At 50.4% G+C, this 22,784-nt stretch overlaps 1 protein-coding gene and 1 long non-coding RNA gene across 2 annotated transcripts in view; both read right to left on the minus strand.

Moving 5' to 3' along the window:
• GABBR1 (gamma-aminobutyric acid type B receptor subunit 1) overlaps positions 1-22,784 on the minus strand; it is an 844,797-nt gene that overhangs the window by 729,766 nt on the left and 92,247 nt on the right. The window lies entirely within an intron of this gene.
• On the minus strand, positions 12,781-14,099 carry LOC138520669 (uncharacterized). The gene is made up of 5 exons (XR_011282851.1): positions 13,913-14,099; positions 13,715-13,798; positions 13,484-13,614; positions 13,276-13,373; positions 12,781-13,153 (listed from the first exon to the last, which is right to left on the minus strand). It is a non-coding gene; the product is annotated as an uncharacterized lncRNA (long non-coding RNA).

Here is a 22,784-nt window from a genome sequence, read left to right on the forward strand (position 1 = left end):
ATTGCGTCTAAACCATCAACCAGAGGGTGTGTCATAGGGTTGGTGGGGATGTCGAGCCATATGTTGAAGTCTCCAAGAAGGGTGAGGTTGGGATGGTTTAGTTGAAGGGTGGCAATAGAGTCGCAGAGGTTGTTTGTGAAATGTCTATCGTAGCCAGGGGGCCTGTAGATTATTAGGAAGCTGTGTGAGAGCGACGGGGAGAGGGATAGTTTAACGAGGACAGATTTGCAAGAAGGAATGGAAGGTTGGTTGTCGATGATTGAGGCGTGGTAGAGAGACTTGAAGACGAATGCTACTCCCCCTCCTCTGGAGGGACGGTTCAGTGGGATAAGGGAGTAGTCAGGGGGAAGGCTTCATTAGCGATTGGGGCAAAGTCGTCAGAGAACCAGGTTTCGGTGATGAAAGCCAGGTCTTGTTTGTCAGAGGCGAGGAGGTCAAAGATGCAGTGTCTGTTTTTTGCTACCGATCGGGCATTAAATAGGATGCAGTTCACATCGGCAGGCGAGGTTGGTCTCGGAGCTGGAGCGGAAGGGGGTGGTGGCGGAGAGAGTGGAGACTGGGGAGGGAGAGGGGTAGGGTGGGTGGTGATCGATGGGAATAGTGGGCTAGCAGAAAAATTGGCGGGCTTCGGGCGGGATTGGGTGGCTGCATGTGTTAGGATGATCGGGTTTGGTTCGAGGGATTTGAAGGTGGGGTGTGGGCGGTTAGGGGTTTCAGTTGTAGTTGATGAGAAATCGAGGGAGAGGGGTTTCAGGAAGGCTGAAGCCACGGGGGAAGGAGGTGATTGCGGGAATGAGGTGGTGGGTCGAGACAGGGGAGGCGAAGAGTGCTGAGAGATTGAGGGAGACCAGGTACGTTTCCTCTTCAGTTTCTTTGTTGCGATTGGGGTGTGAGAGAGGGTAGGGGGGTCTGAGGGGGAGAGGGATGCGGCTTCGGTTCTTGCTAGGGCTAGGCGTGCAGTTTTTAGGGAGGGGAAAGGGTGCGGTCGGGGGGAAGGTGGTGGTTAGTTTGTGGGCCAGGCGGGGGGTGGATGATTGCAGGGCGGGGTGTGCCTGGTATGATAGTGAGGGGAGCGGACATGGTTAACATTGGCTGGTCGGTGGTGGGGTTCGCGGGAGCAGTGGTCTTAGGGTGTGTATCCTCCTGTCCTCCAATACTTTTTCGTCGTCAATTTTCCCCAGAACCCGTCCTACCTCCTGGATGAGACCTTGAGGGCATCTTTAAAACAGTGCTTCAGGGGGGCGTGGCCTGGAACGCCAGCGATGAGACAGCTCCATTAATGGCCTCCGAATGGGTCCACGGCTAAAATCTAAGAATGCCGCTAGATTGAGGCAGCAGAACATCCCCAGCACCATCACCTGCAATCTGGGAGCTTAACACCCCTGGGTTTGCTATAAACGCCTCGAAAGAAATGCTCCTCCGGTGACCGGCCCTGCATCCAAGATGGCGGCCGCTCCTCTGAGCCCGCGCCTCTGCACCTCGCCAACTCCTCCTCCACGGTGTGCGGCGGACACTGGAGACTGGAGCCTCTCTGGCGCACATTATGGGGGCGCTGATAGCCCCGGCTCCCGCCTGCCCGCCAGCTACACCTCGCTCTGGAGCAGCTCCTAGGAGCCCAGCCTGTATCCCGCTATTGGACCGTGCCTGATGCCTTGGTGAGCCCGCCATCAGCGTGATCCACGCACCGGTCCCCCAGGAGTCTGAGGTGAGGAGGTGGGGGTGGCCTAGCCTTCTGAGGCTCGCAACATCTGCCCCCCTGGTGGCCCGCCGACCCACACAAATCCACGCTGCTCCCCCCCTGCGAGGCCACGAAACTCCCGATGGTTGCTCCCCAGCCCGGAGCGTGACGCTTTCCTTGCTTTCCTGGGGCACCCCTGCCCACCTCCCCTCTTCGCCAGCCAGGAAGAGCCTGCTCCCGCCAGCCGCATCCTGGGCCCTGCCGCAGAGGGCCGCCTGGAGTCCCGTGGCCATTTTGCTCTGTGAGGCCCACCCATCACAGCGACCCACTCCGCTTCCTGAAGGCCTGAATCTCTTTCCACCTCCTGGGGCGCTCCGCTCCAGCCCACTCCACCCCCAATTGCCTCAGCTTCTGCCATTTTTGGACCCTGCGCCACATGGATTTGCGCCGGGCCCCCACAGGGTGCACCCTCATTCCGAAGCCATGTCCAAAGCACCGAAGTCCTCCAAATCGGCTGACATTTCCACCATGCTTCAGGCCTCGGACAAAGGAAAGAAAGCAGGTTCCTCCAAACTTACACCCCAGAAAGCGACCAACGACAAAGGGGCGCTCGCAACCAAAGAGGACCTCCAAGCCTTCATGTCGGATGTCAAATCAGAATTTAGAACCTGCATGACGGAACTCACTGCTAAACTGGAACAAACTGACCAAAGGGTCTGTAGCATAGAGCAGAGGATGGGGGAGGCCGAGGACCTGGCCACAGATCACTCCAACTCGCTATCCGCTCTACAACGCACTGTCCAGACGTTAATGGAGAGAACCAAAATTCTTGAGTTCAAACAGGAAGACATGGAAAACCGTTCCCGCCGCAACAACCTGCGCATCCGAGGGGTACGTACCTCAGTTTCTGATAAGGAGCTCCCTGAATATGTAAGCACTTTCTTCCAGTCTCTCCTACCGGATCTGGACGAGGCCCAACTCCTACTTGATCGGACCCATAGCTTGCATCCCCACCGGGGAGTGGACTTCGACTCCCCTCCGGACGTAATTACAAGGGTCCACTTTTACACCTCTAAGGAGGCCATCGCAGCAATAGGCCGATCAAAGGATGACCTCTCCTTCCAGGGCGTCCCACTACAGATCTTCCAGGACCTCTCCCCTCTAACTCTCCAGAAGCACAGGATGCTTCGTCCACTCTCGCTCTTCCTCCGAGACCAGCAGATCCGCTACCGGTGGCTCTTCCCCACGGCGCTACAATTCTCCTACCAAGGCACCCCCCGCACCATCAGCCACCTCAACGATGCAGCATCAATTCTCTGCCCGAATTCCCCCTGGACCTCAGATCCATCCCTCCCGGGCCAAACAAGCCCGGCCCCAAACACCAGCTCCCCAAGGCCGAATTGGGTCCCTTGGTCAAGGGTGCAGAGAAACCGCAAACCCAGATGACGTGCAAGGATGCCCGCACAGCACACATAGCATTGGAACCACCTGAGCCGCCCAAGTTCGCCGCGGACCCTATGCGGTCCATACCCTCCTCCAGGGCGGATGCCATCTATTTACCCTTGGAGAAATTCCCAACCATGTTGGTTCTGTCGGATGACAGCCTGGGCGGCCAGGGGCCATGCCGACAGTTTAAAATCGGCCCCCCTGGTTGCAGTTTGGACCTCCCGTTGGAGGCAGTTGTTGAACGCTCATATCTCCCGTTGGAGACTAATCTTAAAACCCTCAACCACAGGAGAACTTGAAATTGCCACGCTCTCACAGCCATGGCTGACTCGATCCCCCCCAGTCCTCCTCCCCCCCAGCAAGCGAACTCTTTGAGCCAGCCGCCACACTTGAAACTCAAGTTCACCACCCTGAATGTTAGGGGCTTGAACTCCCCCCCCCGCCGAAGAAGAAATCCATTCTGCAAAGGCTACAGAACGATGGGACTTTTATCGCTTTTCTGCAAGAAACAAACTTAATCCCAGCGGACTTCTCTCGTTTGCGAAGCAGACTCTTTCCGCTACAATTCTTTGCTTCCAATGGAACTAAGAAGGGAGGCACCGCTATTCTATTCGCGAAAGACCTGAAGCCCCAGATCCTGGACTTTCTACGATGTCAGGATGGTCGCTTTATCGCAATAAAATGCATCGTCCTTGGTCAACTTTACACCCTCATCTCGGCCTATGCTCCGAACGAACACCAAGAAGGCTTCTACCAAGACCTAGAAGACTCCCTCCTCCCATTCGTCTAGGGGCAAGTCGTCATAGGAGGGGACTTCAACGGGGTCCCGGACCCCCTCAAGGACAGATCTAAGCCCCCGACATCCAAGGATTTTAAATTGGCCACTGGCCTGCTCCACTTGTTCCGCACGCTGAACATTGTGGACTCCTGGAGGGTATTGTCCCCGGATGAGAAAGATTTCACTTTCTACTCATACGTGCATCACACCTTCTCCAGGATCGACCTACTCCTGACCTCCACCCAGATCTTGACCTTCACGGACGATGTGGTGATTGGCCCCTGGATTCTCACGGACCACGCTCCAGTCACTCTAACCCTACGGTCTCATGACCCGGATCCCCCTCCTCGCCGCCAGTGGAGTCTATATGATCCTATCCTGGGGGACATGGCAGTGAGAGACTCAATCGCCAGAGCAATTAAAAACTTCTTTGTAGAAAACCGGGACGAGGATACTTCCCCGGCCAACACCTGGGATGCCATGAAGGCAGTGCTCAGAGGGGAACTGATCGCCCAAGGTGCCGCATTCCACAAACGAAAGCAGGCGACCCGCGCCGCCCTGGAAGCCGAAGTCCGTGAAGCTGAAGCCACCCACAAAAGGAAGGGCTGGGCCCCAAAATCCTATTGGGTCCTGCAAATGGCAAGGAAGAGGCTGGAAGCGCATTACGCTGATGCCACTGCAAACCTATTAACTAGAACTAAGCAATGGTATTATGTTCATAACAATAAGGCCAACAAACTGCTGGTTAATAAGCTGGCCAGGGAGAAGAGTAGGAACTTCATCTTGAGTCTCCGCGACCCGTGGGGGGTGATCCACTACGCGGACCATGAGAAATTACACCTGGCGGCCGCCCACCACTCGGAAATAATGACGGCTGCCCCGAGGGACCCGGCCAAGCAGCGCGCGTACATCCAAGAGGCGGCCCTCCCGCATCTGACCTTGGGGGGCCAGGGAAGAACTTGAAGCGCCTATTACTACCGAGGAAGTGGAGGCTGCCATCAAAAGCTTGAAATCTAGAGCCCCAGGTCCGGATGGATTTTCCACCTTCTTCTACAAACTCTTCCGGCCCCAAATGGTGGCCCCCCCCTGGCTCACCTCTTCAACTCATTCGCGGCCACTGGAACGGTAACTCCAACGATGCAGGAATCCATCACAGTCCTCATTCTCAAGCCTGGAAAGGACCCTCAAGAAATCAGTTCGTATAGACCCATCTCTCTGCTGAATTTGGATACCAATATATACTCTAAGATCCTGGCCAATCGTCTCGCACCTATCCTTCCGAGCATCATAGACCCATACCAAACAGGGTTTATAAGTCACAGGTCGAAGAAAGATAACATTTGCAGAGCACTGAACCTAATAGAGATCGCCAATCAGGACTTGCAACAACTGGCCCTTCTGGCGCTGGACTTGTCTTACCTCCGCCTCACTCTAGAGGCCTTTAGCTTTGGTCCGACTTTCGGGAAAATGGTTTTCGCAAACTACCAAGCCCCTAGAACTAGGCTGAGGGTCAACGGCCGCCTAGCGGATCCAATCCATCTCACATGCGGGACGAGGCAGGGATGCCTATTATCCCCGCTGCTCTGGCCATGGAGACGCTGGCGCTACGAGTTCGCAAAAATCCCCGGATCAGTGGCCCGAAGATCGGCTCTGAACAACATAAAGTGGCCCTCTATGCAGATGATGTCCTGTTGACCCGTCACAAACAGTGAAAGCTCCATGAGGGCGGCCCTGACTGAAATCCACGACTTTGGGAGAGCATCAGGGTTTTCCATTAATTTTCAAATGTCAGCAGCGCTCGGAGTGGGCCTGACCTCGGCCGAATGAGAGACCTTAGAGGAACGAGGCCCGTTCCAATGGAGCACCCACTCGATCCCATACCTGGGGGTCCAGATTCCCTCACACCCAACGAAGGTCTATCAGGCTAACTTTCTGCCGCTCTTCGAGGAACTGGAGAAGGACTTGGCCCGCTGGCAATCGCAAGATATCTACCTGTTGGGCCGCATAACGACATGTAAAATGAACCTTCTCCCCCGCTTCCTCTATGCCTGCGCCTCCCTCCCAGCCCTAATTCCACTCCCCCCCCCCACAGCGGCTCCAAAGGAAGATGGTTGCCTTCATCTGAAAGGGGAAGAAAGCACGCATCCCGCAAAGATCGATGGTGGCCAGCACGAGACTGAGTGGATTGGGGGTGCCCGACCTCCGAAAATACCAAATTGCAGCGCAGCTGGCCCACCTTCAGGCATGGGGGCTTGCCACAGGGCAGCCAAAATGGGTAGAGATTGAGCAATCCTGCCTCCCTCTCCCCCTCCGCTTCATCCCGTTTCTCCCCACCGCCTTACGCCAGAACTGGCCGGGAGTACTGACGGCCATGAAACAATCAATTAAGGCTTGGGAGTGGGCCCGCAGACATCGTGGCGTTCCTGGAGACCTGAGTGCACTCTCTCCAATCTTCCTCAATCTGGCATTCTCCCCCGGAGCCCATCCAAGGAACTTTAAGAACTGGGTCGCGGGAGGCCTTGAAACCCTGGGGCAACTCTTCGATGGGGACATGCCCCTAACCTTAGAATGCTGTAAATCGGCATTCCAGCTAGCAGAGACGGATAGATACTCCTACGCCCAACTCAGACACTGGTGCTCCCACCCCCAGACCCGGGCTGCGGCCACAAGACCCCTTACTCCACTAGAGCTAACAGTGAGCGACCTGCCAGCCCAGGGAAAGGTCTCAACCCTCTATAAGCTACTACAAGATGACCTCCTTCGTTCCAGGCCCTCCTATATGTCTCAATGGGAGATGGACCTTGGGCACGCCATAGAAGACCACACGTGGGTGGACATCTGGCCCAGAACGCGCACAGCATCCCGCTGCATCACCAACCGGGAGTGCGCCCATAAACTGCTCCTGCGGTGGTGCTACCCCTCCCTCCGCCTCCATCACTTCCAACAGGCCCCGGACCCTCACTGCTGGCGTCTCTGCGGCCTCCCAGGATCATACTTTCATATGTGGTGGACCTGCCCCAGAGTAAAGTAGTTCTGGACTCAATGCCTAGCCACTATAGAGGACGTCACCCGGGTGGCCATTCCACTCACGCCTGAGCAAGTCCTCCTGGGGATCCCGCTACCAGACGTATACCTGAGATCAGGGAAAAGAGCGGCCCTAGTATCCCAGTTCTTGCTAGCAGCCAAAATCACGGTGGCCCGTACTTGGAAATCTGTGGATGGACCCTTGATGGCCCTCTGCTGGGTCAAACTCTGGGGCATTCTGATAGCTGAGAAGGTCACGGCAGCTAAAGCAGGACTGCTCCACAAATTTATGGACATTTGGGCACCGGTGCTGGACTTTGATCAGAACTTCCCAGCCCTGACATATAAGTCACACCTGATTGCGAGAGCCCTTCATTCTATGGACGATCCGTCGCCGGACCAGGCCGATTAGGCCCGGGAACAGTGCCCACCGAGGGACTTAAGGGGGGGTTTGTGCCTTATATGTTTGAGAAGCTATAAGTACTGTGAATGTATATGCTCCTGTGTGTTGAGTTATAAATAAACAAATTTTAAAAATAACAGTGCTTCAGATGGTGCTACCCCATGGTGCTGTGTGTTGTGGATCGTTACGCCCGCAAAAACTGATACATTGTCCTTTTTATGCAGTTTCCTTGACCTTGAGCAATGCGGAAGACTTTATTAAGAATGCGCATGCCATTGGCACGAGGCCACACCGGCGCTACCTTTCTATGTGTATTCCCACACTCCAGTAGAAATTCCGCAAAGCATTCCCCTTGGAACGGGGGCCCATTGTCTGAGCAGACAATCCTGGGAAAATCATGCACCGCAAATATCTTTTCCATCACCTGTGTCCATAACCTGTGCTACCAATAGTTCCACTTCTGGATACCTGGACCACTGGTCGATAATGACAAGAAAATGTGATCCCCAGTCTGTGGAGCCGAAGTCCATGTGCACAATGTCCCATGGTTGGAAGCTTCGAGGCATTGACTCGATTTGTGGTTGCCTGTTGGCAGGAGCTGCATCCTGGCACCACAGGCACCTGCTGATGAAGTCCTTGACACTCCCTTCCAGGTTGATGAGCCAACTTTCGGGCGTAGCCAGGCCTTAGTGTTCGCCGCACCATGCTATCCACTGTGCGCCAGCCTGATCACCCTCAGTACCAGTGCCATCGGAATCACCATCTTACTTCCTCATAGTAGGAGCACCTCCTGTTACGCTCACCTGGTATCCACAGGGATGCCACCCAGCCCTGGTTGGATGATTTGCACTCTCGAACCCTCTCCCGGTCCCTTGGTAAGGCCTCTGGTTAAAGATGGGTCTGTAATATAGGAGAGCTGGATTCAATATCAGATTGTCTTTATGTTTCCCACCTCCCTTGGCCTCAACTCCTTTCTCCCCCTTGGGCCCTCTCCTCACCTTAATATTGTAAAAGGTGGATTCTCCATCCTGCTCCTTGTGGCAGGGGCACGTAGATGTGGGGGGCGAGCAGCGACCAAGTTACTTCACTGGTGCAAGCCCCCTCTGTGGGAATCCAGGCCTGCTGCGACTCCGTAGGTTTGCTGCTTTACAGTCTTTATATGGAGTTCTTATGTTCCTCTTAGTTCGAATAATAATGTCTTGCTTCTTTCCTTTTAGGTATGGAAAGGTATTTTGGTGTTGTCATGCAGTTTGAAGATGAGCATGGGCCGGTAGGCGAAAGCGCGGTGTGCGCGGTGCTGTCCGGTGAGTAATGCGCGATGCGCGAGCGCTGTGTCGCCTTTTATATTGCTGACCTGTGTCTTTTCTCTCCTTGCAGGTTGTGATGTTCCTCTCCGAGCGCCGTAATGTTCCAGCAATGATACTGACCAGGCGATGACTACCCAGGTAAGAATTGTGTGGCTTTCTTCATTCGGGAGGAAACGTGAGTAAACGCTTACTAATGCTGTCTTTCTTTCTCCTCTTTCTAGGTTATGGTATTCCAGGATGCATGCGGTGCCGGATGATGGAGTTCGTACCTTCAGGTGAGTGGAACTGAAGTCGGCGATGGATTGAAGACAGAATACTGTTCCAGGTAAGTTTCGTAGTGTTCTTTCTCTCTCTGCAGGTCCTTGGTTTCAGGTAAACTGGCATCATAGAAACGGACACGGTGAGCGTTACGCTGCCCACAGCAGAATAACGCAAAGCATGTTCTGCTGTTTGGGTGCGGTTTAAATAGTCTCAGGTAAAGTAGTCCAGGTAAAATAGTCCCAGGCCTACCACACCCAAAGTAGTCCAGGTAAAGTAGCCCCAGGCCTGCCACACCCAAAAGACTAGACCTCACAGCTCAGCTCCTTGTAACTGAGCTATGTGTGTGCCTCCATGTTGGCTGAACCCCACCAAGTTAAATAATCCCAAGTAAATAGTCCCATTCTAATGTTAGTCTTCATGATGGTTATGAGCCTGGATCCAAAGGCGCCAGGACTGACTTCAAGAGAGTCTTGGATGAGGTTTTAAGGCCTTTGATCTGGCTCTATCTGGAAGGCTGACTTGCCAGTGAGGGCCAGGGGCAACGGTCATGACACCTCCTCGATATTCAAGAGTTCATGTCGTACCCTCCACAACTGTTCCAGCTCTAGTTGGGCCTCTTGGACCCTCCTATGAAGGTTCACCAGTACAGTTTTCCTGTCGCCATTTGCCATGGCAGCCTTCACCAGGCCAAAACACTAATCCCGACCTGAAGCTTCCACCACCCCTTGGATCGATAGTGCCATTGGCTTGGCCACTGCGACCACCACCTGGACGTGATCCTCAGCTGCAGTTTGCTCGTTGCCCTCTGTGTCCCCATCCTCCCTGGGGTGTTGCGAAAGATAATCTGCCGGATTGTGTGACCCGGGACTGTACACTAGCTTTACACCATATTCCAGAAGTGCGAGCATCCACCGCTCAATCCTTGGGGGTGGTTTCGAAGACGGGCCTGCCATGGTCGGTAATAGCGGCTTAAGGCCTTGACCACGGTCACCGGCTTGCCCAGAATGTAGATCCGGAAATGACGGCATCATCAAATCACCTCCAACGCCTCCCTCTCAATTTGGGAGTACTGTTGATCCATGCTGGACAGGGCTTTGCTCCCATACGCTACAGGTCTCACCTGCCCTTGCGGGTCTTCTTGCATCAGGACTGCCCCCAACCCCACCGGACTGGCATCCAACACAATTTCTGATTCCTTCTGCGAGTCGAAGAAAGCCATGGCTTCAGTTCGTTGTGCACTTTCTTTATGGCCTCGAACGCACCCTGTTCTTTTAGGGTCCACTCCCATGCCTTTTCCTTCTTGGTGAGTGGTCCAAGGGGTTCGGATATGGCCGCAAGATTTGGGATAAAATGCCCACAGTACATGACCATTCCGAGAAAGCTTCTGATCTCCGATGCACTTACCGGTCTACTCGCCTCTTGGATGTCCTGTACTTTGCGTGGGTCAGGCGATATGCCACCGTCGTGAAAAATGAATCCAAAGAATTTGATGCGCTGCCTCAGGAATTCACATTTCTCCCTTTGAAGGATGAGGCCAAGATGTTGAATTTTTTCCAGTTTCTTTTCCAATCTTCCCAAGTGTTCTGCCTCCGAAGCCGCAAACACGAGTATGTCATCACTCAAGTTGATAACGCCGTTGAGCCCAGCCAAGGACCCTCGAATTATGTTCTGAAACACCTCAACAGCCAAGAATACCCTAAAGCAGAGGCGCTTGTACTGGTATAGGCCCCGGTGAGTCGTAAACGTTGTGATATAGCGGGAGTCTGGGTGAAGCTCCAGCTGGTGGTAGCCAGACCGTAGATCCAGTTTCAAGAACACCTGTGCTACTTTCAGTTCCCCCACTACGTCCTCTGACGTCAGAGTTAAGTGCCTTTCCCTCTTGATGGCCAGGTTTGGGAGCCTCATGTCTACGCATATTCGCACCGACCCCGGTTGTTTCAGCTTCTGCGCCACCACTATAGGAGACACCCATGGGGTCAGTCCTTCCACCCTCTCGATAATGTCCACGTTCACTAGGTTTTCAAGTTCTAGATCCACCCATCCTCTGAGGTGGAATGGTATCCGACAGAGCTTGAGATCCGTCAGGTGAACTGACTCATCGACATGTAATTTGATGGGTTCACCCCTCAACTTCTCAACCAGACAAATATATCCTTGAACTTCTCCAGGACGCCATTGATGTCTTTGACGTACACTCCGTATGCGAAGTGCACGATCCCCAAGGCCTCAGCCGTGACATAGCTCAACTGCGTGTCCTTGTTAATGTCTGACAAAAATGTAACCTTAATTTGTCATCCGTCATAAGTTACTTGGGTTGTGAAGATGCCCTTCAGCGGTATGGGTTGTGTGCCTCCAAACGTGAAAATCTTGGCATTTGCCGTGCTTAGTGGTGGTGGTTCTGGGAGAGCTTCATAGTGCTGGAAAGCCATTACACACACGGACGCCCATGTACCCACTAGGACTGGCGTTTCTGTCCATTCAATGGTTGCCATGCACTTAGGCTGTCGCCTTTTCTTGGTCTTCAGTGAGCCAATGCTTGAGAATAAGAATATATCTCCCTCTTCTTCCTCTTCCTACGCTAGGTCCCGCTCTTCCACTTCCTCTCCATGTTCCACCACTGCTACCTGTTGTTGGCATTGCAAGACAGTGGCTGACGTCCTACTCGGTCCTCTGGGGATTGCTACTGGAGTGGCGGCCTTGCACATTCTGGCAAGGTGTCCCATTGTCTCACACCCTCAACACACCCTCCCCTTCGCCAGGTGTTCAGGGAGGTCATATCTGCACTTTGGGCAGGGTGTGGGGTTTTCTCCTCTCTCCCTCCTGGGGGTCTACCGGGGCTTCACGGCTGTGGCCCCTTGCTGTCGGCTCACTGTGCACACGTCCTCCAACTTGAGCGACCGGATGGCCGCGTCCATCTTGGTGGCTCGCAGCTCTGCCAGCTCATAAGACCTATCCATCTCCAGGATGCGGGCCAGAGTGAGTCTGGGCTCCCGCAGTACCTGACGTCATAATTTCCCAGAGGCACAGCCCTGTATTCGCTGATTTCGGACCATCCCTTCTTCATTTTCCCAGGCACATGTTACTGCTAGGTGTCTGAGGAGACCATAGTACTTGTCAAGAGACTCATCCTCCTTCTGCTTGGCAGCACACATGACGAAACTCTCGTAGTCTTGGTTCGCGAGTGGCATGAAATGCTCCCGCAGACAGTCCTTCGTGGCATGAAATGCTCCCGCAGACAGTCCTTCGTGGCATGAAATGCTCCCGCAGACAGTCCTTCGTCGCATGAAATGCTCCTGCAGGCAGTCCTCCGTGGCCTGATACAAGTTGTCAACTGGTGTAAGGCTTTTAAAGATTTTATACACTTCTGATCCCGCTGACTTTATGAGGGTGGACACTTTTGCCTCTTCATCCATCTCCCCTGTGGCTCTGAAGTACATGTCGAGTCTCTTAACCCAGAGGACACATTTTGGCCCCAGTTTGGATGGGTTACCTGAAGTATTGAATTCTGGCATTGGGGCCAAGAAGCCTTGTTGGCGAGGGACTCCTCTTGATCGAGATGCGCCTGCTGCTGGTGCCTGGCCTTCCCTCTGAGAGTCACCTTTTTCCTCCCTCATGGTTCTCCTTCCCCTTTAAGACTGCACGTGCTTGAGCGCACGTGCACCTCCTTGGACATGGAGGCCGCAACTCCAACGTGCCAGAGCTCACAAGCACCGCTGGGTAGGAATATGCTGCAACTCAGAAACTTCCCATTTCCACTCTGAGGTAGGATGTCACTCATCTCAACTCAAAAAAGGGGGTTTGGACCAACTAGATCAAAGATGACAGTATGCTGTTTATCGAATCATTATAAAACATGTTTACTATACATATCAAGTGGACAATTTCACGAGAACTAATAAACTAGGCTCAATACAAAAGAAATATCATCTCTCCATATTCTATTCAATCATGACTCATACATACCATTCACATACTCGCATACGTTCTGACAATTGGGTAAAATAATGTTCCCATCTCATATTCTAATCAAATAAATGTCACTTTAACACTCTAATAATGATAGATGTGACCCTCTGTACATCTGCAGAGGTTAAAAATCTATCGTCGACACGTGTTTCGGTTGAATTCTTGAACAAGGGTAGGATTCCCTTGCCCCGATATTTGGATCAACCTTCCTCAGGACAGAGTGCAAACGTCAAGTGCATGTTGCCTCTTCACAAAAAGAGGGTGGGAGGTGAATCGGTAGAGCCTTTCTTCTAGAAAAAATGAAATGGACTCCATTAGTCTCATAAAACAGTGCAGTCATCTTCACTTAATTTTGGACCTATCAATGGTATATGGTACACCACTTCTCTTTAGTTGCATAAAGCCAACTCACCTCCTCTGGGCTACCAGGGGCCGGTGGCTTGGCAATGTGGAAAAAATCCTTATGTATGTTCTGCCAGTAGGGGTGTACATCAAAAGTGGTACCTACACCTGCAGAGTGGAGAGAGAAAGAACAGGCGCAGAGGACAAAATTAAGGACCCTGTGCTTCTCTGTATTTGGTCAGAAAGAAGAGAGAGTAAACTAGAAATACGGTACTCACTCCTCTAATTAAGGTCTTTGATGTTGGACCATTTGTCCGGCTCGGCATTAGTAGTGTCGGGCGCCAGGTCACTATATGGCGGCAGCAACCGCTGTGCAGTGATGAAAAACGAGGAGCGCAGTAGGGGGCACCTGCATCGGAAGAGACAAACACAAGTTCTGACTTTCACTGATCCTGTCCGAGTGCAGTAGAAAAGGTAATAGAAACAGAACCCGGGGGTCCATGGCTTACTTGTGGCGTCTACTCGTGTGCCCAGTGAGTTGCGGCTCTGCACAGGCGCGTGCTTCTATATTCATGCGCTGTGTAGCTGTATAGCTGTAAAAACAAGGGTGGACAATATCAGTTGTTGTCCAAATGCGATCAAGTCGCCGAACGTGAGAGGCTAACGGAATTGAGGATGCGATTGTCTCGTTCAGGTCAAAGGCTTACCTGCTTGGATGAGTTCTAGCTCCAGAGTCGGTGCGGCTGCGTTCCACGTCTGTGCTGTGGCTGAAAGTAGTCCTATGCGTGTGCCGTTGTCAAGGCGAAGCAAGTGAACACTGTTTTCCCCGTGTGGGAACCGGATGGGTTACGTGTCGTGTCACATGGAGACCCGGCATGCTGGTAATTGTAGTCTCCATAGTCTCGGTCCGAGGCTATATTAAGTCTGTATCTAATTGAGACTGGAATTAACAGTGTTCAGTGCATTCTAAATCACTGTGGTATTGTTGAAGTACTGGGGTTGCTGCTGCCCCCAGGTGACTGACGGATTGGTAATGTGTCACATGGGGACTGGGCATGCTGGGAGTTGTAGTCTCCAAAGACTCAGTCCATGCCTGGGCGAAACACACATCCGACACAGTGTTGCTTCGTGTCATCTTGCTCCCAAGGCAAGCACGTTGCCGCTGAGCTATCCTCCCGGGACATCCCGAGACACCTATGACTTAAAACTTGACAGGAATCTTAAATTAGATTTGTTTTATTTGTCAACTGCACTTTCTTTTGTAAAGATGTACGTCGGTGTACTGAGGGTTGTAATTGAAAAGACATGTATGACTATATACAGGGTATAGTAAGGGGGCGGGGGGAGTTACTAGCAGTGCAGGTATAATTTCCTAAAAAGTTCAATCAATCAACTAGTTCCTACCTATGAAATTGACATCCAATCAAGTGCAAAGGAGTGTTCCAGGACCACAACGGGAGAGGGGTACCATTTTTCAAAAACAGAGAAAACCAAGTAGAAAATAAACAAGCATTGGCAAAGCCAATGACTTTGGCTTGTGTATAGGTATGGGATAAGCCATGACATGATAGTATTACCTGGCTATGAAATGACAGCAGCAGGCAAATGGTGTTAGTACCTTGGCATGTTATGGTGCTGCCTGGCAAATGCTTATCTAGTGCCTATTGAAGTTCCTAAACTGTTGGATGTACCAATGTTTCTTTTTGACAGGCTTCAGTGCAAAGAAGAGATGCAAGGGCGTGCACGTTTCTTATAAATCAAGTGGCTGAAGGCGCACTTGGTTAAGCCATTTATGTTACAGCACGTGCCAGTATACATATGCATTGAAGCCATTACCTTTCAGAAGACTGGTTAGAAATAACACTGGCATCCCCTTTAAAATACAATGCTTGATCAAAGAAATCCCAGAGTGTTTGGGTGGGGAGTGGCAGGTAGTGGGTGGAAATGGCCATAGGGACCAGCATGACCATTGATGGTCAAATGGTGGGTAAATAAGCCACACAACCACCACAGGCTGTGTGTCCCTATTCAAATAACATCTCTCTCCTATCTTTACTTCCCATACCAATATTTTCAGCTTGCAGCACCACCTAATAGCCAAAACTAAAAAGAGGAGAACAATGAAGGCAAGGGGAATGAAAATAGAAGACAGACAAATCCATGCAGGAACATAGGCTAGGAAGAACCATTTTACTCAGATAGAAACAGAGGGGTTTTACAAACTTACGTTTGTTAAACCAAACGCTCAATGAGACATTGATGGCCATTGTATGTCAAATCAGGCTACTATTCTGTCCCAGAACGGCGAGCCAAAAAATTCCTGTCTGTGAAAAAAACGGAAGCACTCAGGCCAGAAACACCATAGCGCAATGCATATGCTTTGGGCTCTGCACTCTTTGGCTCTCCAGATGTTTTGCACTACAACTCCCATCAGCCCTAGCCAGCATAGTCAAGGGCAAGGGGTCATAGAAGTAACATTCCCAAAAACTACAAATTACAGACCCCTGCTTAAACGAATTATTGTGTCATATACATTATCCCAATTTAATGGCAGGCGTATTTGTTTACAAGTAAACGCCTGTAAGAGAAAAAACCAAGCCACTGCCAGGAACAACATTTGTGATGCTAATGCGACCCCCCAATTGGATTCAGTGGGGGGCGGGAGGGGCAGGAGGAGGTCTGAGGACCGCACAATCAGGGCTGGCGCTACGCACGGGGAGTTGTGCGGTCGGTGGCCCAAGGACCAGTTCCAGTGAGGCCTCCGCAGGCAGCAGCTGCTGCTGCTACGTAACAACCGCGGTGCCGGCTTCGGGAGCAGAAGCAGCGCTTCCCGCTGTGATGCTTTCCTTCCTTCCGCGCTGCCCCGCGAGGCCCGACAAGTACCCATCAACCCCCTGCGAGGCCTTGGCGCGTCATTTAAACGCCCTTCAGGAAACAAAGGAACGCAACACGGAATTGCCTCGCGAGGGGGTGCCGAGGCCATTTGTCCCCAACTAAGCGTGACAGGAACTGAAATGGAAACGTTTGCAGGTGAAAGCCTCAGAAAGCACCAGTTAGCTGTACGAACGTGCACCATTTCTCAAGACATTTAAACTGAGTCCTCACAGCAATACGTCGCCGTTTAAATGAACTACTTTAAGCCAATAGTGCATGCTTGTTGGCAAGCCTAAATGTTTTCAATACAACTTCAAATCTGCATAGGGACAATCTGCGTGTCTGTGCCAAAGAGCTACAGCAAGCGGGTGATCCTATCTCACTTCCCAAGTTTGGAGGAATGTTTGTAAAACGTGGGAGATTTCAACTAGTCTATTAGGGTTTTATAGATTTTAAGCTTGCCTCCGACTCGGTTGACCGAGCTAGACTCTGGGCCAAATTGAAGAACTGGGGTTGCCCTCTTCATTTGTTGGAGATCATAAAAGATAATACATACGGGTACACAAGGCTTTAAGTGGGGTAAGAAATCGAGCAGGGGGCCCCCCTTTGGTGGCGTGGCTTGTGGGATGCACGTGGCCTAAAAAAACTCGTAAATATATAAATGCATCTAAGCATTTATATATGTGTATGCGTACCTTACTATGGTGTGTGTACTATGCACGCCATCTTTTATAAACATAGAAATCTGTAACATATTTCTATGTTCATAAAATATGGCTTGAAAAGTGCACACACCATAGTAAGGTACGCACACAAATATATAACATTTATATATTTGTGTGCTTACCTTATGCTTTCCGTACTCTTCAAACCACCTTTTTTGAACATTTCTGTGTTTATAAAAGATGGCTTGAAAAGTACACAATTCAAGTCATCTTTTAAAAAGCTTTACCGACGGACAAAGAGTCTGACCGCTGGCAAAGCTTTTCAAAAGATGACTTGAATTGTGTACTTTTCAAGCCATCTTTTATAAACACACAAATCAGCACAGTGCCACTGAGTCCCCAGGTTCACCGAGGGTCAAAGACACCTGGGCGACCTGGGGAAACAAATGGACTGTAACTTCCTCTGGTGACCCCTCGAGCTAGGGGTCACCAGAGGGATTTACAGTTACTGACAGAAGTGGCACCCAGTCACAGCAACGCTGTGGCTGGCTGGCACTTCTGCCAGCTTGCCTGAATTAATGCGGGCGCATCTCCCGTCACGACTGCGGCTGTGTTGGGATAAGGTGTCTAGCCACCTTTGCGGTGGGACCGGGGGCCCCGGCAGGGCCCCGGCTCAGTCCCACATTTTGGAGACTGCCAGGGCCCAGCCCCGGCTGGCCCCAGCCCACTGAAAGCACAGCGGGTACATCCACTCGGGTCCGACTAAACTCCCGGGGCCAAGTTTCAAGACCTGTTGTAACATCCAGGGGTTTTTAAAAGGGCTGTAGTTTGGCCCAAGCTCTCTTTAATCTCCACTTTGCTGACATTGGGGAGTACTTATTAAACGCGCATGCACCCCCCCCCTAAAATGGAGTTGGCCCAGTTCCAACAGATTCTTTACACAGACGATCTAGTCCTACTGGACCAAACCCTAGTGGGGCTCCAAACGCAGCTGCTCAAAGCAGAGGAATTTAGCATTGACAACGGGTTTAGGATCAAAATACATTTTCTTAACGTGCTGATGTTTAAACCGGGCCAAAGGAAGAAGTTGGTAACGTCTACGATGAGAACATACAAGCTACCTTTACACCAAGTCTCAGGGTACAGATACTTGGGAATTCTAGTTAATGACACGCGGGCTGAAACACATTTCTGTGACGGTCATTAACAGCAGCCTCCCAGGGGTCCATCATGCATAAAAAATATGGAAGGTTCTCTTATGAACCCTTGGCGACCTTTGACAGATAAAAAGTGGTCCCGACTTTATTATATGGGGCGCAAGCTATTTTATTTTTTGCTACAATAAATTGGAACACATGGGAAGGCCCTTTCTGGGAAAGGGTATGGGGATACCCAAGGGAACGCCAATCCAGATACTGCGGTACGAGCTGGGTCTTCTTTCCATTTCTGTAAGTATAAAGTGTCCATTTTTCTAAGGAAAATACTGCTGGGGATAACTCTATATCCTGCCAGTCTTGCGTCTACTATTAAAAGATTCTCAATCCGGCGGGCTGGCGGAATGGAGAACATGTGTCCTGGTCTGGCGAAAGGAGGCAGGCAGGCACTAGTGTGGAAAGCTTATCGCTGAGACCAGACAATGCAAAAGAAATGCCATGGAAATAGGACTGGTGTTTGACCATTGCCGAGTATCAAAGATACAAGGCTTTCAAAAACGATACATTGTTTGCCGAAGCATTTGTGTCGATTCCGATGCTCTATAAAACACAGGGGATTTTTAAGACTGCGTTTGAAGCTATGAAGCACACGAGAAGTGACGGCTTCTAGACTGAAACTGGGGGGGGAAATGCCAAAGGATGCTGTTTCTGTGGTGAAGCCACAGAGACCATGAGACATTTCATTACATCATAGCCGCCACACCCCAATTCCTGTCCCTTTAAGCTCTGCCAAAGGGGATGTCCTGGCTCAAACCACCCCCCCCCCCTTAGCCACCTATTCTTCACACCTTGTCTCCCCCAAACCCACAACTGAAGCTTGGCGCCCCTAGGCTGGGCAGGGGGCCCCTCCCCACACTCTGTCTGCATAGGGGGATGGGATCCCCTGGTATTCCCCGGAAATGGCTGGTGGGGGGGTCTCGGCTATGGCCGTGTCTGGCTTCAGCTCTCACTGTGTTCGGCGCATGCCCGGGCTTGTGCAGAGTTGAACGAATTGAGAAAATCTGATGTTGAAAAAGCAGTGACTATGTATCGTTGGTTTTAGACACATTGAGATATCTTGAGTATATAACCTCAAAATGAAAAATTAACATGATGAGGAATTTTGTAAATTGTTACAAATTAATTTATATTAATTGATGTTTAAATGTGGTGTATTGCATTCATGTGCAAGATTATGAATTGTATAATATTGAAAGGTTGTATATCAACAATAACAATAAAAAACCTCACATTACTCTCCCCCATCCTGAATGGCAAAATATTATAAATAATCATAGTCTTGGTTGATCTGCTTATACAAGAATTTGAATATTTGTCCATTTTGTTTATTATGTGATTTGTTTACTTTTCAAGTCAATTCTATCAAGCAGTATTTTTAGCGTGTGAAAGCCAAACAACAATCCATATGTGTACCAACCAAAGCTAAGAAGATATGTGGTCTCAAGTGTCAATATAGTAGACCTAGTAAAAACCCTGGCTTCACTACTGAACTAAAGTGTGTGATCCTGGGCAACACATTCTAACTGCTTTATCTGCTAAAATAGGAAGGTCCTAAAAGTAATCACTTCCACTCTGAACACAATGACACAACCATGGCTAAATAGACAGCAGAGCGTCTCCATATATAATTGTCACTGTGGCTATTGATATATTGCACATGACAGCAGTATTTTTCTCTTGGATTACTCCTGGCAACTTGCTGTAATATAACTTTACAGTATGCCCTCCAGTATAAAATATTGGTGTCACTTTCTGGGATGCCACTTCCAGTGATCTCAATGGATGTGCAAATTAGGGGTCCCACATTTCTTTGGCTGGACAGGACCCCCCCCCCCCCAAATCCTAGCACCGGCTTTGCCCACAATAAGAACTGTTCCGCTGTCAGTACAATCGTCATAATCATTCAGTATGAAGGTCTGGCAGTGATGCATCCCAGGGGCAGGAGGATTCACTGGTGGCAGGCAGCCACACCCAGGAGAATCTGCAGGAGGATTCCCTTGTGGCAGGAAGCCACACCCTGGAGAATCAGCAGGAGGATTCCCTGGTGGCAGGCAGCCGCACCCAGGAGAATCGGCAGGAGGATTCCCCGGTGGCAGGCAGCTGCACCCAGGAGAATCGGCAGGAGGATTCCCTGGTGGCAGGCAGCCACACCCTGTAGAATCAGCTTGATTCCCTGGTGGCAGGCAGCCACACGCAGGAGAATCAGCTGGAGGATTCTCTGGTGGCAGGCAGCCACACCCTGGAGAATCAGCAGGAGGATTCCCTGGTGGCAGGCAGCCACACCCTGGAGAATCAGCAGGATTCCCTGGTGGCAGGCAGCCACACACAGGAGAATCAGCAGGAGGATTCCCTGATGGCAGGAGGATTCACTGGTGGCGGAAAGCTACACCCAGGAGAATCGACAGGAGGATTCCCTGGTGGCACGCAGCCACACCCAGAAGAATCGGCAGATGTGGTAAGAACAAGCTGCAGTGTTTGCCTCCGTGTCAGGAGAATGAATGTTTGCATTAATTACATGGAGCTTTTGCAGCCCTCTTTCGGCAGGTAGGTAGGTTTGTGGTCTTATATTGCACCCTTCTGCCAACAATGCTGGCCTCGCTGCACATGGCTATTTAAAAGAAACAAGGTGGGATAGAAGGAAGGCAGATGCGTGATGTGTGAAAATCTGTGGTGTTGATTGATGAGTGTTGATATGGAATCTACCATGTTCCAGGCGAGGGGGGATATGCTGCAACAGGTTATGTCATGTTGTTATGTTAATCAGACCCGCCACAATATTGCAGCATGAAATTCAACATTTTGTTGCATAAAATAGCAAATATTGCAGCACGAAATTATATTTATTGCAGCATATTTGTGGCACTTTTTTTTATTGGCTGCATGGCGTAAGATTGGCAGGTTGCACTAAAGAGGCCCTATGTGAGGCTACAACAGAGCCAGAATGTCATTATTTGCCCCTTTTGTATCAATTGAATAGGTAGAGTCCCAGATGTCCAAGGCTTTACAGACCAGTGTTTGTTTTTCTCTACTTTTCTGGTTGAATATGTGGGACTGTTTAATATTATTAACATTATTGATCCTTACCAGTTGCAATTGTGAATTATTCTCCTTCTATGTTCTCCAAGCACCCACACACCCCACTCACCAACACCCCTTACACTCACCAATTCCCCATCACAACTTACAGTCCCAGACCTCTCGCTGTCAGACATGCACATACTCACCTGCTCTGTCACACTGCCAAGTCACAACTCGCACTCCACAGTCCCTGCCGCGCTCCAAACCATGCTCCCAACTCGCACCTTCTGCTCGCCAGTTCCTCCTGCGGTCTACAGCTCGAGATTATTTCTCGCTCTTTCTGCACCTTGTATCCTTTCTCCCCTTCTATTGCAAGTGGCCCCATCCCTTTCTCCCAATCTGCGGCTCGCTGCTTCTTTCTGGACCTCCGGCCTCTCTCTGTTTTCTGGCCCACCACCCCACCTTTGGCCCACTGCTCCCTCTCTGCTCTCTTGCCCACTGCTTCACCCTCTGGCCAGTGCTCCGCCTCTCTCTGCTTTCCCCCTCATGTTGTGACAATTTTTGATTTTTTTTTTAAATGCTGGTTTTGGGCCAGATCCTTAAAAAAATAGAGCATCTAAAAACAGAGCAGAGGATGTGTCTTTTTGGATGCCCCATTTTGGGAAGTCGGCAGGTAACCTTCTTCCCAAAGGTGACCTGAGCATTTCCAGGGGCACATTAGTTACAGGAGCACTCTCCCCACACTAATGTTCTACAAGCTCCCAGCACATTTCACTGTGATGGGCCCTTAAAGGGCCAGTCACTGTACAATGTGAGTTCCTCAAAAACCTTGGCTTGGAAGGTTTGGTCTAACTTGGCGACATCTTATAATAGTGAACAAAGAAAGTAGTTGATACAATCAATACATTAAGTCCATGGAGTCGCGTCTCACCAGGTCTGGGGTTTTGCCAAGTACAAGACCCCTTGCAAAATAGTGTAAGGTATAAGTAACCTGGAAAGAGACTGCGCCTAATTTTTGCAAATTAGTTTTATTTCTCAGAAAATTGCCCTTATAGTTGATGACTATGTGATCCAAAAAAAGAATTTCTGCCCCATTTGAGGAATAGAAATAGAAACGAGACAGCAGTTGTTCACACTTAAAATAAATAGCATGATAGTTTCAAGAAAGACCCTGTCATACAATGCGCCCCACACTGCAGTTTCCTGCACATTTAAAACACTTCCTGTTTGTGAATTTGGGATGTGCTTTTAAATGTGTGTTGGGTTTGCTTCTAGGCAGTATAGGTTTGGGGTTGATTTGGTGTGTGCATCTGTATAGAATTGCTTTGTGAGCATGTTACGATTGAATGAGTTTTTGGAGAAGTCGTGCATTTTGCTGTGTGATTTCAAGTTGGTGTGGTAGTCGTGTGTGGGTGTTGTATTATGTCAGTGTTGCCAATACCTATTTCTTGGATTCTTTTGATGAGGGCTGCGTGATTGATTGTGTCTAAAGGCTGCTAAAAGATCTAGTAGTATTAGTGCTGAAGTTCTGTTCGAGTCAGAGTTCATTTTTAGGTCGTCCGAGATGGATAGGAGTGCTGATTCCATTCCTTTCAAGGGTCTGAAACTAACTTGTGCCTGCTCTAGTATCTGGTTGCTTACTAAATGTTCCTGAATTTGCCGGTAAACATAGGTTTCTCGGAATTTCACCGGGTAAGGGATGTTTGAAATAAGCCAGTAGTTAAGTTGTCTGGATTTCCCAAGTGGTCTTAAAGAAGTGGTTTAATGTGTGCTCCTTTGAAAATCTGAAGTACGGTTCCTATTGCAAG

This window comes from Ambystoma mexicanum, chromosome 13, assembly GCF_040938575.1.
Source record: "Ambystoma mexicanum isolate Mex_15411 chromosome 13, UKY_AmexF1_1, whole genome shotgun sequence".
Taxonomy (NCBI): domain Eukaryota; kingdom Metazoa; phylum Chordata; class Amphibia; order Caudata; family Ambystomatidae; genus Ambystoma; species Ambystoma mexicanum.